Consider the following 14,397-nt stretch of genomic DNA (forward strand, 5'->3'; position numbering starts at 1 on the left):
CTAGTACGTCTTTTTGGGGTAAAAGAGTTAATATGTAATTTCAGGCTGTATTTGTGTCCAAAAATTTTTTTGTGTAGCAAAATATACATCCAGATGTCAAACTGATATTTCAATTTTCTCTCCACAGGATTAAAGAACCCATGGCAAGAAGAGAGGAATTCTTGAAGGAATATGGAAGTCTCACTGGACCCTCTACAACTGCTGCTGTCAACAAGGATGGATTAATTTTACCTTGAAGTCTTAGAGTTCCCCTGAAGTTGGCAATCTGACAAGTCTTCAAAGACATTTAATTCACTTAACGCATCTTTAATGAATTCCTCCTTTCGAAGATTCAATTTCATTTTAATAAGTCTTATATCCAATATGTTTCTTGTTCTTGACCAAATTTATTTAGACTAGTTCAATCTTAAAACTTTTCATAGAAGGAATTGAATTTCAACTCCAAACATTTACGTTTAACCAGTCATATTTTAGGCTTAAAATTTGATTAATTTCTTTAATTTAAGCATTATTAAGTCCGATCTTAGTATTTCATATGGTCAACATTTTCAGAATTGTTTTTATGGCTGGAACACATGTCTTCCATATACTTTTCCATACATTTCTATAAACCAAAATTTTGAAGTATTTTCCGTTTTAAGCTCTGAAAGAATTTAAAGTTTTGATGTTCAAGCTTTTTGATCATTTAAGACTATCGGAATGTTCTTATGAAGTCTCATAAGTTAAATTAGCCTTTAGGCAAAGAAATAGTTTGAGGTTTTAAGTTTGTTCAAACCTACAAGGAACAAAATTGATATAAGCTTCAGTAATTGATATTATTTTCTGTATAATAAGGTTAGTAATTAACTGAGCAAAAAGGTTTGAAATAATTTAAAGCATTAATTCAGTAGTCATGAAGCTGAATTTGATCACTAAAGGTATTCTTTGAAAGTGTCCTGTCAATAGGGAAACACAGTATGCCTAGGTACTTTCATTTCAGAAAAAAAAATCCTATAGATATAATTGAAATTATTCCCTTATAGCTTTTTCATCAATTTAAAGTCTTAGTTTTCTGCAGACCAGAAATGTCAAACTTGAGGCCTGCGGGCCAGATGTGGTCCTCGAGATGATTAGATTTTTCAACTTACTATAATATGTATATCTGAGGAAATCTATCTCTACACGGTTAACATGAACCAAAATTTATTTTTGGCAAACTAGGATGAACTGCAAGTAAACTTAAACTTACAGTTTTGCCAATAATTAATTACCAAAGCTTTGATGGCCCTCGAAACCGTAGTCTAATGCGTAATTGGCCCTCAAAGAGATTTGAGTTAGACATTCCTGCTCTAGACTTTTAAGTCAATGAGTAATATCATCTGTGAATTTGTAACTATTTTAAACAAGTTATCAATACGTGTGACTGCTGGGTTATTAACCCTTTTACCCCCAAAGGATGTACTGGTACGTTTCACAAAACTCATCCCTTTACCCCCATGGACGTACCGGTACGTCCTTGCAAAAAAATGCTATAAAATTTTTTTTTCATATTTTTAATAATTTTTTGAGAAAATTCAGGCATTTTCCAAGAGAATGAGACCAACCTGACCTCTCTATGACAAAAATTAAGGCTGTTAGAGCAATTTAAAAAATATATACTGCAAAATATGCTGGGGAAAAAATAACCCCTTGGGGGTTAAGGGTTGGAAATTTCCAAGGAGCCTGGGGGTAAAAGGGTTAACATTGTTTCACACTCTAACTTCTAAAACCTATTATTTGCAATGTTTAAAATTTCTAGAACTGTAACTTCAAACCATTTCTTTAATTATTCTTCAGCTTTCGTAAATCATACCATTTAGACTTGGTTTATAGTTTATTTTAAAGTTTAAATGAATCTACTTTCATTTTGAGATTAGCTTATTTCTGTAATATTACTTTTATCGATTCTATTTCATAACTTATAGTTGGCCTAACTAATGTCTGGAGAGTTTGTGATGTCGAAGTTGGTTTCCATGTTGAAAGTCATTCAAAAGAGGCTAAAATCTGACTTTGTATGAACTTGCCCCATCTATCCCTGTAATGTAGTGTAAATATTGATCCCATAGCTACCTTTATTTAAATCATTACTGGCTAAAATCTGACTTTGTCTTAACTTGTAACATCTTTATCCCTGTACTGTAGTACAAACATTGATCCCATAGTTATCTTGAATTATTGCTAAAGTGAATCCTGTCGAATCCATCTACTGTATCTGATTCAGTAAGAAATTAACTTAAGTTTCTGCATGAATATTTGTCTTTAGTGTTTTTCATTTTATAATTTTATAGTTTAAAACTTTTATCGGTCCGTAATATAACATTAAGATTGAGCGAGTTCTTAATTTGATAAGTTTTGATATATAATGCCATAAGTCAGTGAGAATTAAAATAGTTGTTTTAAATTATAAAAGACTTTTTGAAATCCTGTATATGTAATGGTATCTGATCTCTCTCTCTCTCTCTCTCTCTCTCTCTCTCTCTCTCTCTCTCTCTCTCTCTCTCTCTCTCTCTCTCTGTCTCTCTCTCTCTCTGTCTCTCTCTCTCTCTCTCTCTCTCTCTCTCTCTCTCTCTCTCTCTCTCTCTCTCTCTCTCTCTCTCTCTCTCTCTCTCTCTCTCTCTCTCTCTCTTTCTCTCTCTCTCATATACAATTCAGGTAAATCAGGTTTTTAGTAAGTTCCTGTTCTGTTAAAGAAAAAAATATGTAATGTATTTTAATTTCAATAAAGTTAAGACATAATTTTTTATCCATCATTCTCCACTTGTTTTCTTCTCAGAAGTTACTTTTAATACAAATTTAATTAAATTTCTAAAAGAAAAATCCTTTGTGGAACATTACAGCAGTCACACGTAAGATCCTTGTTCAAAGTAGCTAAGAAATTGTCCTAAACTTGATGTTCTTGGAGTGATTAGTTTTGTGTAGTAAGCCATAGAATGACTTCACTGTTTTGCGCAAAAATAACTGATTTTAAGAAATGTCTTCATTCCTATATTGCTTGTAATGACCTTCTGTAATCTGTTTCACATCACTAATTACATAATGTAGGTCAAATAACTTGATGGAAAGACATAAGGAAGATTAAAGCTTCAGTTTAGGCATCTGGGAATAAATAGTTAAAGACTTTAGTTTTTAAAAGGTTTGAAGTCAAGGCTGATTTATAAATTAATGGTAGTTATATGTTAACCCTTTTACCCCCAAAGGACGTACTGGTACGTTTCACAAAAGCCATCCCTTTACCCCCATGGACGTACCGGTACATTCTTGCAAAAAATTGCTATAAAAATTTGTTTTTCATATTTTTTGATAATTTTTTGAGAAAATTCAGGCATTTTCCAAGAGAATGAGACCAACATGACCTCTCTATGACAAAAATTAAGGCTGTTAGAGCAATTTAAAAAAAATATACTGCAAAATGTGCTGGGAGAAAAATAACCCCTTGGGGGTTAAGGGTTGGAAATTTCCAAATACCCCGGGGGTAAAAGGGTTAAGAGAAGGGTAGATAAAAGATGTTCAGAAATCTTTTCAGATTAATCATAGATTCTTAAGGATAGTTGTTGGATTTAAGGTCTAGGAAAGAATGTATGTAAGATCTCTATTAGTTCTAAAATCTCAAAGAACGTATTAATTGAAAGATTTAAGGAAAGAGTTGCTATAAAACTAGAAACCTATTTAAAAAAAGGTTCAGTGGTTTTGAAGGAATAGATAAGAAAAATATCATTGTGTCAATGAAGTATGGCAAAAGATTAAGTACAGAAATTTATTAGTTTAAATTAAAATAATCAAGACAGGTTTATGGGTGAAACATTTTATAATGATTGATTTTATTATTCAAATGGGACTATATGAATTATAGGAAGGAGAATGCAGATATTTATCAGGACAGGATTTTTAGATGAAAAGTTTATGGACAAGTTTCAAGGAATGTATATTAATAAATGACTTTGAATAATTTGTGCTTTCATAACGAAAGTAATAGTGATTGGCGTAGGTATAGCTTTTAATGAGACTAAAGGAGATAGTTTATACGAGTAGATCCATTCTAGAAAGGCAGTCTAGTTAAGACACATCTCTTGGTAGTCTTTGAGAAAGTTTAAGAGGAATTACTTCATTGATAAAATATTTTAGATTTAAATTGAGGAGATTTGTAGGGAATAACTTAAATTTCATCTTAATGGAGAGGGTAGCTCCCAGAATGTTTCCTTGGTTGGACAATAATCATAAACTTATGACTGCACGAAATTTTTCAAGTTGTTTGAAGGAAGAGTTCAATAAGATCTTTAAGCATACGTAGTGAGGGGATGAGTTTATATCTTGCTGGTTTGAAGTATATCACTATTAGGTAACTTCTAAAAAACACCGGTGCTTGAAATACTAGAGATTTAAAACTCATATTTCCCTTGTGGTGGGAACCAAATCATGCAGACATTGCTTAGAATCAACATGATCAGAATGGTTTTCATTTGCACTTTCAGTTGTCCTTCTATGATGGTTTAGATTCAAGGAAAATAAGTCGGGCAACTGGTCGTTATATGGCAATTGTACTCTACTATATAGTAAAGTTGTATTTAAAGTTTGAATATTTCAACTTATCAGTAATCTTTTTATATTGAAATTGTATTGTCTGCTTATGCATTGCTTTGATTTCTGTTTATATATTGCTTCCTGTATCTTCTATTAATACAATACTACTATATCTTCTACTTATGCATTATTACTGTATCTTCAATTTACGCATTACTACTATTTCTATCCATACGTTATTACTGTATCTTCTATTCATACATTACTCCTCCATTTTCTAGTCATACATTACTACTGTATCTTCTGCTTATGAATTTTTACTGTATTATGTAATTTTGATCTGAAAATACAGCTGTTTTAACAATCAAAACTCAAGGGGCATTTGCCATGTAAAATGCAAGAGACCTATAATTGTAAGGTATAATGTAAGTTATAGAAGACAAAGAACATTCATGGCTTAGCCTTGAATGCCTCAAGATGTCTTCTTTAACGTATTTTACTTTACGATTACAAGTCTCTTGCACTTTACACGGGTAATGTCTTTTCTGCGTTTTTCATTGTTAAAACGTATTTTCATATCAAAATTACAAAATACAGTAGCAATTTATAAAGGGAATACAATAGTACTGTATGAATAGAAGATACAGTAATAATGTATAAAATAGAAAATATAGCAGTAATGTATGAATAGTGTATAAATAGAATATACAGTAATGTATAAAATAGGAGATATAGTAATGATATATGAATAGAAGATACAGTAGTAATCTGTAGGAGAGCAACAAAACTGTCTAATTTTGTAAAATTGATTACAATGTATATAATTTATCAAACTACAATTGTGAATAAGAAATAAAAACGTATATAGAATTTATTTACTTTCATTACATCCATGATATAACAAATATATTGAGAAAATAGAGGAAAATAAAAAAAAGATACAAAAATCAGTAACTTGGAGTGTTCTCCTTAACCTAACGTTCATATGACTGAGTGTTCTCCTCAGTCGGCCCCCCTCCCTCTTCTGGTATCAGTAAAATGCCTGTTTTCTCTCTCCTCTGAAAGACCAGAGACCTCATGAAGTATAAAACCTTGCTTTTAACTATGATAAACCACAAGTGTTCATTATATAAGACTGGTTTATTCCCTTCCCATGTAGAGAGCTCGTTCACTCTTCCACTGGTGGAGAAATATATACTGTCTCTTGGTATGGAAGTATTATCAAAATGAGGACTATGCACTATGGTATTCGTGTTCAGTCCAATTCTCAAAGTAAATTCATTCCTGACAACTCTAGTCTTGTGATAATAATTCATTTTAGCCTCAAAATTATATCTTGTTACTTTAACTCTTGAGTTCAAGCATAGACGACAAAGAGTCGAACATTATTTTTTTGTAAGTTTTTAAGTTTATAAATTGTGAAATAAGAAAAACCAATAAGTTTCGATCAAGTCTTTTATTGTAGAAGATTGCTTGCCATACGCAGGACAGGTTTCAATACACTCAATAGCAATATTAAGTATAAATATGAATATACTGCAAAGTCAAACATAATCAAATTCTTTAACCCCTTTTTCTATCAACAAACTTGACCAACGGCAGAATGTCATAGAAAACGAACATTTCAGCTCTCGTAATATGGGATACTAAGTTAATTCGTTATCTTTGATTTTTCTGAACATTGGAATGAGTTTGAAGTTAAACATTTGAGGTTACAAGTGTCATGATTGTGTAAATTAGTCGAGTTTTCAGTAAAAAAAAAAAAAAAAAGAGAAGGAAATGGAAAGCCCACCAAGGCCCGCCCCTTCCCACCTGGTAACAAAAGACTAATTAGGCATTTTCTTTTCGAACGAACAAAGTCACCAGGCCCTTGAATGCTTTCCATTTCCTTCTCTTTTGAAATGTTTTATTGAAAATCTTACAGACATTAATGCAATGATTGTGAATTAAATATACCAAGAATAGTATGAGGTTTTTCAAGATAATGTTATAGTATTCTAATTTTGACATCTTAAATGATAACTTTCAGCAGTGGCAGAGCAAGGGGATTTTTTCTCAAATCTAAATTTTTCTTTTAGAAACAATAATTAAATAGAAACATGGTTGGAGGGAGTGGAGACCTCATCAGCCTTGTAGTGCAATTCCACCACGATCGATTACTCCAGATACCTTTTGCTTTCTCAAAAGCAGACAGGAACCACAACTGCCCAAAGGCATCTCTCATCCGTCCCATTTCATGTGCATGATTGAGTCGGGTAAAGGAAGAGACACGTGCAAACCACTGCCCTGACTATCCTTACTACTCCTCCTAGCAGATAGGCAGATCGGACCGAAGTACACATTAACCTTGCACGTGGACCACAAAAGTCAATTTAGTTCCATGTGTAATACATTCTCAAATAAGTCCCCTTTTTGAAAACTACGTGGAGAGAGTCTAATTCAAGATTTTCTTAAAACCTAAACAATTCTTACCCTAACAGTGGGCCTACCTAAAAAGCTGAAAACCCCTTAAACTAAGAGTAGGCCTACTTACAAAGCTGAACAACCCTTAAACTAACAGTAAGCCTATCTACAGAGCTGAAAACACATTAAACTAACAGTAGGCTTACCTACTAAGCTGAACAACCCTTAAACTAACAGTAGGCCTACCTACTAAGCTGAACAACCCTTAATCTAACAATAGGCATACCAAAAAATCTGAACAACCTTAGGCCTACCTACTAAGCTGTTGCTAATGACCAAATATACATTTTACCTAAGTGTCACATTGCATAGTATTTATTTCTATCATACTGGCACACATACTACTTAATGAAAATTAGTCTATAGTATGACACACACACACACGATGCCCAGCCCTAAATACATTTTATTAATATTATATGCTCTTGAACATCTTTTATTAAACCATAAACTATGGACAAGCTTAAGGAGATTTTAAATTATTCGGAATCATCCTCTTTTATATGAATACTTTTAAGTTAGTCTACCTTCAACGGAATATCTTTGGCATCATAAACTTCGTATTTACGATCTTAATAGTCAGTAGATTTAATAATAAATTTGGAAAATTAGTTACATTAAAACATATTTTGTGACCTAAATATATTTTGAATTTGAATCTAATTATCAGAAATTCATCATGAAATAAATGCCAAAGTTAAAACTTAGGAAACTGAATTATATCAGGCCATTATATGGTTTGAAACGGTTATTAGCAATGTTAAAAACATCTATGGGTATGATAATAATACTCTGTTATATACTTCGTAATAGTGGACGATCTCCAGTTATCCTATATGTGGCCCAACTGGTTGACTTCCAACCAAATGATCTGCATTTGGACTATCATGAGTACTGAAGATCAAGGAAATTTGATTTGAAAAGAATTAATCCCAGACTTGCTAAGCGTCTATATTCCAATGGGATGAACTAATGGCTTTATTCCTACACAAAAATTAATTCCATTTATTAAAAGAAACTTGAAAAAATCCGAATTATAAAGTATCTTATACATTAGTTATTTGTAAATTTCATTGCTTATGGGTAAAAGCAGAAGCCTGAAACTTGTCCCCTAAAAACGAATCGTGTTAAAAAAACCTTAAGCTTGTCCGTCCTTCATATTAATAAAGAATATTTTTATATTTGCATATTTAACTCTCAACACCTTGCATATCACCTTATCTTAATGTGGCCACGTAAAATGTTAATATATGAAGATTCATAAAATAACATTATATAATTTTGACAATCTATAAATAAAAACAATTAGGATATACAGTACCAATCTGGTAAAGTGAGCAACTGGTAAAGTGAGAAACTGATTAAGCTACTATTGAAAAAAAATCTTTAAAGAATTAATGTGAAATTTCTTTAAATTGATTAACCTGTGGATTTGCTTTTTCATATATACATTAAATTACTCATTACAAAAAATCTTAGAAATCTATGATTCAAGTATGAAATTAATCTAGGCACAATAATTATCTAAATTATTCTCAAAACCCTTTGATTTGAAACTCCCCTTTGGCCAATTATGCAAGGAAACCAGTATGTCCGTCATGAAATATGAATTTTTAGAGCTGCCTACTAAAAGTTTACCCTAATTTCAATTTAAACACACAATCTCCTATGCTTTAGTATAAATCTAATTAAATTTCTGGTGTTAACCTGAGGTAAAGACACTTGCCAACCTTGACTTAACCCAACAAAAACTAATCTAAGTGTCTCACTAAGATAACCTTCACACAGATCTATTAAAATCAGTACCCAATTAAACTAATTTTCACTAAAGACAACACTTGTACAAGACTAACTTTTCTATAGACTAGATCCTCCTCGGAACACTTACACCAGACATCATCCAACCACTCGTTCATTGCTCGTTACAAGTTTACTGATGTACAAGGAATGCATTGCTCTGTATCAATTCTTAAATTCAATCACAAGGTTGGATTTTTAGTGGTAGAGCAGCAACATTACGTGGTGCACTCTCAGAGCTTACAATCGTGAAACAATTATAAAAATTACATTTAAAAAGATTTGCATAGTTACAAACTGACCTTTTGCTTGTCCTATCAAGTTACTTTAAAATTACAGTAATATCTACATTAAAATCAATGTAAGTGGAGACATTTGAAAAGTGTACTGAACCCTATTTTGAGAAAACTATAATTCCACTTAAAAAAAATCTTTATTACCATTTTGTTAAAGATAATTCCGCCGATTATTAACTAAATCTAAGTCAACCAATCGAAATGCAAAGCTATCCCGCCTAATCAGTAAAGGTTTTCTGTATTTTGCACCTATATGAAAATATTGAAACACTCAATATAACTCGAAAAGTTGCAAGTTTCAAATACAGAATGAGCGGCTAATTTGTAATTGAAATGCTGGGTACATGAAATATCAAGACATTATTATACAGGTATCTCTAAATACTTATTTTCTGGATTTTTCTTATAGTACTTACATACATTCTGATAAAGTGCTTTGAAGATTAATGGACTAACTTCTAGTTTTAGATCACCTTAAGTTACTGCACCTTTACTCAGCATAGATGTAAGTTAACTAAAGTTTTAAACAGTTAAATCAACAGTTTATGACGTTAATCTTAAATATAATAGCATTTAAACATTAGGGACTTAAGCATAAGCAGACCAGAATTTATCAAGCTTTCAGTTAATCTAGCAGGTTTTTTCTTTAGTTGTCTAGAAAGAATAGCGTAGAACATATGATCTCTTTACATGTGAGCGACCTAAATTGTACATTCAAATCTCAAGTGTCAGTAAATTTAAAAGAAATGCTCTGACTTGATATTTTGTATAAGCTTCAGAGGCTTATCAGATTATGTCTAAATTTTCTGAATTCTAAAGTTTCCTTGCATAAAAAAAGTATAACTTTCAGAGCAGGTACTTTTTGTAAATTATTACATAAGATACATTCCTGTACATCAGTATCATAGTAGGTATATAAGATCTAATCTCAAAAAGTCACACTTCAGTTTGGACCCCTTTGCCTAATCCTGGAGAAATTTTAGAAACAACCCGAGAGAAGATTAAACTAAATTAGATTGAAGCCCTATAATTTAACCCTGTATAAACATCCCCTAAACTAGATTACCTGATCCTGAATGACACAAATAAGGACTTCAATAATTCCTTAATTCCCCTAATCAACATTGGCAGTAACTCCCAAGCACTAACACGAACTAAAACTATACCTACAACAATATATTCAAGAATGTATTGCACAATTCCTCTAAAATGACTACAGCAGTTCTTTGTCCCTTCTTTATGTCATGAACAGAAACAGTAGGAATCAAATATCTTGGGACATTTATAATCCCAGCTGGACCCCTTTTCAGAGAGCTCGGGTATCTCAGTGTAATGGAAAGCACTGGAATGCAAGACTTACAAAGTCAACACTTTTTTAAAAAAATTATCTAGAAGTTTAAAACTAAATTAATTCATCTTTCTAACAATTTGATTTTCATTGAAAGATAAAATTGAAAAATTTAGCAATAGTTACTAATTTCACATTAACATTGAAAACTTACATATTCTTGGACAAATTTTAAATCACTATCTTGACAAAAACTTTTTAACAACTTAATTTACACAATGCATAACAAATTTGATATAGTTTGAAATTACAGTGTATACATAACAGAAACCTGTTCAATATGACATTACAATCTCCTACAATTCAAGATTAAACTTTTTAAAAAATTTTAAACTAAATTTCAAAGATATTTAAAAGTATGAAACATCAAATATCTAAAATCATTTGAGGCTTTAAAGATCCTTTAACAAGACTGAATTATTAATCATGACTAGAATTGACAAGACAGAATCTACTCTGACAAGATTTCAAGGAAATCAAATTGGACTGAACATGTTCACCATAACACACAGTCTAGCATTTTGACAATACAACATAACCAAGTTAACAGTCTCCTTCTCGTATTAAACCAGCAAAAGAATGAATGAGCTCCATACATGGGAAGCTCAAAAACAGCCTAAATGAACAGTGGTTCTAGTCAAAAGCAAGACATATACTTCATGGGCCCTCTGGCCTTTCAGTGGAGAGGAATATGGCAAATACCGATACCTGAAGAGGGAGGGGGCCAGATGGGGAGGGAGGCTCAGTCATATGAACGTTCCCTTTATTTTTAAAATCTTTCGAAATTGGGAGGGGGTAGGATCAAGGAGTGGGAATGGGAGCTCTGAAACTTTAGTTATGTATTAGAGTGAACAATCTGATTCGAACCGTTTGCATGATATTACAAAATACTCCCCCGAGTCATTTTCGAAATTCAAAATTAATTTCAAGGTATGTTCATGTAGCTTAAGAGAAAATGAGGAATAATACTATTACTAGCCAAAGCCCTACCATTTCACACACTCACATACTAGCCCTCACACTTCCTAGCCCTACTAGCCATTTCACACCAAAGACCTCCAAGCCATTTCACACCAGTGTCTTTCTAGTCACTTCACACAAAAGCCCTTCTAACTATTTCACACAAAAGCCCTCCTAGCCATTTCACACCAAAGCCTTCCTTGCCATTTCACACCAAAGTCTTCCTTGCCATTTCACACCGAAACTTCCCTAGCCATTTCACACCAAAGTCTTCCTTGCCATTTCACACCGAAACTTCCCTAGCCATTTCACACCAAAGCCCTCCTAGCCATTTCATACCAGAGCCCTCCTGGCCATTTCACACCATAGCCTTCCTAGCCACTTCACACCAAAGCTCTCATTACCATTTCACACCAGTGTCTTTCTAGCCATTTCACACTAAAGCCCTCTTAGCCATTTCACACCAAAGTTCTCCTAGCCATTTCACACCAAAGCCCTCCTTATCATATCGTCTGCCAATGATCACCTAAATCTATTTACTATTCGGTATTATCCAGCAATGTTCAAGTTCTACTTTGATTCTTAGTATTCAAATCTATACGAATCAACAAATCAGCCCTCCGACCTTCCAAAAAGCACAGAGTTTTAGAACTATCTTTCCTAAACTTAAATTTAAGCTTCTCTAACATTATCTAATTAAAATCTGAAAAATGTGAACAGTAACTCTTTCTTTTCCCTATATTATATACCTTTATATTCCATTCAAAGTATACTTCTAAAATCCTCTATAAACTACTCTAGTCACACAGAAAGAGAGAGAGAGAGAGAGAGAGACTTAAGATTTTTAATATGGGGGCAAACGATGGACATTTCATCAAATACTAAATCTTACAAAATTAAGAATAAAAAGTAAGTTAAATTTTTACACAAATTACAGACATTGAAATATATACTCTAGATTTTTAGATATAGGACCAATAGTGCATTTAAACTTTAAAGTACTTCAAATTCATGTGTTAACCATTACCCTTTATGAAATTCAAAATGCAATGTGGGGGATCAACTATCCAAGGTATAATATTGAAACTTGAAAGGGTTTTGTGTTAAGAAACAAGCTTATAGGACAGAAAGAAACATTGAAAGGCTAAACAAGAACACACCTTGAAATAAGCATTTAAAGCAGCTCAATTTAAATGCCCCAAAAATAAAGGAATTATGTATACTTAAACTTGAACCTCATTTCCCTCAACTGAAAGTTTTGGCATCGGATAATTCAGTAATCTTATATAAACTTAATTCCTAATACAATAACACTACAGTTTAAAATTTTCCCAACTAATTTACGAATATGTCCCTATTTCCCGAACTTTAAAAAGATTATAAATTACAAACTAAAACTATTTTGATATCCATAAAGTTTTTTCAAATCTTACTATAAATACTTAATTCTTGAAAGTAAAATTTGACAAATAAATTTAGGAAAACCTGGTTTCTAGGATCTCATGATTTGAATGGCCACTGGATTAAATAAATAAATACTGAAGATATCATTAGACTAAAATTTAACTGAAATAGCCCAGTCTCTAAATGAAATAGCCCAGCCTCTATCTGAAATAGACCACCTACCTGCAATAACTCCTACCTGAAATAGCCCAGCCTTTTTTATGAAATAGCCCAGCCCCTTACCTGCAATAGCCCAGCCTCTACCTGAAATATGCTTCTTGAAATAGCCCAGCCTCTACATGAAATAACTCCTACCTGAAATGGCCCAGCCTCTACATGAAACCACTCAGTCCCTACCTGAAATAGCCCAGCATCTACCTGCAATAGCCCACCCTCTACCTTAAATTGCCCATCCTCTACCTTAAATAGTCCACCCTCTATCTGAAATAACTACTCCTTGAAAGAGCCCAGCCTCTACCCGAAATAACTCCTACCTGAAATAGCCAAGACTCTACTCGAAAAAGCCCAGCCTCTACTTAAAATAGCTCACCCTCTACATGAAATAACTCCCACTTGAAATAACTCCTACTTGGCATATCCCAGTCTCTACCTGAAAAAAACTCCTGCCAAAAAGAACTCCTACCACAAAGAACTCCTACCTCAAAGAACTCCTACCTCAAAGAATTCCTACCACAAAGAACTCCTACCACAAATAACTCCTACCACAAAGAACCCAGCATCTATCTGAAATAGCCTGCCCTCTAATGAAAGAACTCCTACCTGAAATGACTCTTACTTGAAATAGCTCACCTTCTATCTGAAAGAGCTCTTACCTGAAAGAATGTCTAAATAACTCCTTCCTGAATTAACGATATTTGAAGCAGCCCAGCCCCTCCCTGAAATATCTTTAATAGGACTATCAAAAATTCCCTAACCAGGATTTCTACAATAAGATCTTCCCCGGATGAAACCAGGTGGATGAGAATAAGATATAATTTACCTCTAAAAGACTTCTGGTTAGTTTACCCAATATTGCAATCTTAGTTACTGACATGGATTTATAGATCTAAATTGATTTTTAACTAAATTTTAGTCCTCAGCTATTCATTAAAGCAATTTCGAATGGGAAATTAATGTACACAGGTAAAAACTAATTTCATGAAACTATAAATGAAAGAATTTGGGTAAATTAGCAAGCTAGCAATATGACTTAGCACACCGTCCAAGACTTGAAAGGATGATGCACAATAAGGACTATTCTTGATTAGTCCTGCGGGATCGGGACTCTATTAAAGTCCTTCAGTGAAAACAGAGCCAAGTGGAACTTCTAGAACACCATGTTGGGCCATTGGATTTTGGGTGATTTAAAGGGTTTGAAGCATCCTAGGAGAAGGCCACGTTAAACTGAAAGTAAAAAAAAAGTGTTAATAGGGACTCTCAATAAATTGGTAATCAAGATTTATGAAGTATAAATTTAGTACAGTTTTAAGTAATTTTTAAGAAATAATATATTTCTAATAAATCAGTTCAATCGAAAACAAATTAGGATATCTT

General features: G+C 32.8%; 2 long non-coding RNA genes across 9 annotated transcripts in view; one reads left to right on the forward strand and one right to left on the reverse strand.

Moving 5' to 3' along the window:
• The window catches only part of LOC137638193 (uncharacterized), a 101,075-nt gene extending 99,387 nt beyond the window's left edge, over positions 1 to 1,688 (forward strand). The window contains exon 13 of one of the 7 annotated variants that reach the window (XR_011043867.1): positions 128 to 1,688. This is a non-coding gene — a long non-coding RNA (uncharacterized lncRNA). The remainder of the gene's footprint in view (positions 1 to 127) is intronic. The other 6 variants (XR_011043866.1, XR_011043864.1, XR_011043861.1 and 3 more) reach the window with 6 other exon arrangements.
• A 4,685-nt stretch (positions 1,689 to 6,373) lies between these two features.
• LOC137638195 (uncharacterized) overlaps positions 6,374 to 14,397 on the reverse strand; it is a 49,761-nt gene continuing 41,737 nt past the window's right edge. For both annotated transcript variants that reach the window (XR_011043868.1, XR_011043869.1), the window contains exon 4: positions 6,374 to 14,247. This is a non-coding gene — a long non-coding RNA (uncharacterized lncRNA). The remainder of the gene's footprint in view (positions 14,248 to 14,397) is intronic.

Source organism: Palaemon carinicauda, chromosome 3 (assembly GCF_036898095.1).
Source record: "Palaemon carinicauda isolate YSFRI2023 chromosome 3, ASM3689809v2, whole genome shotgun sequence".
NCBI classification, from domain to species: domain Eukaryota; kingdom Metazoa; phylum Arthropoda; class Malacostraca; order Decapoda; family Palaemonidae; genus Palaemon; species Palaemon carinicauda.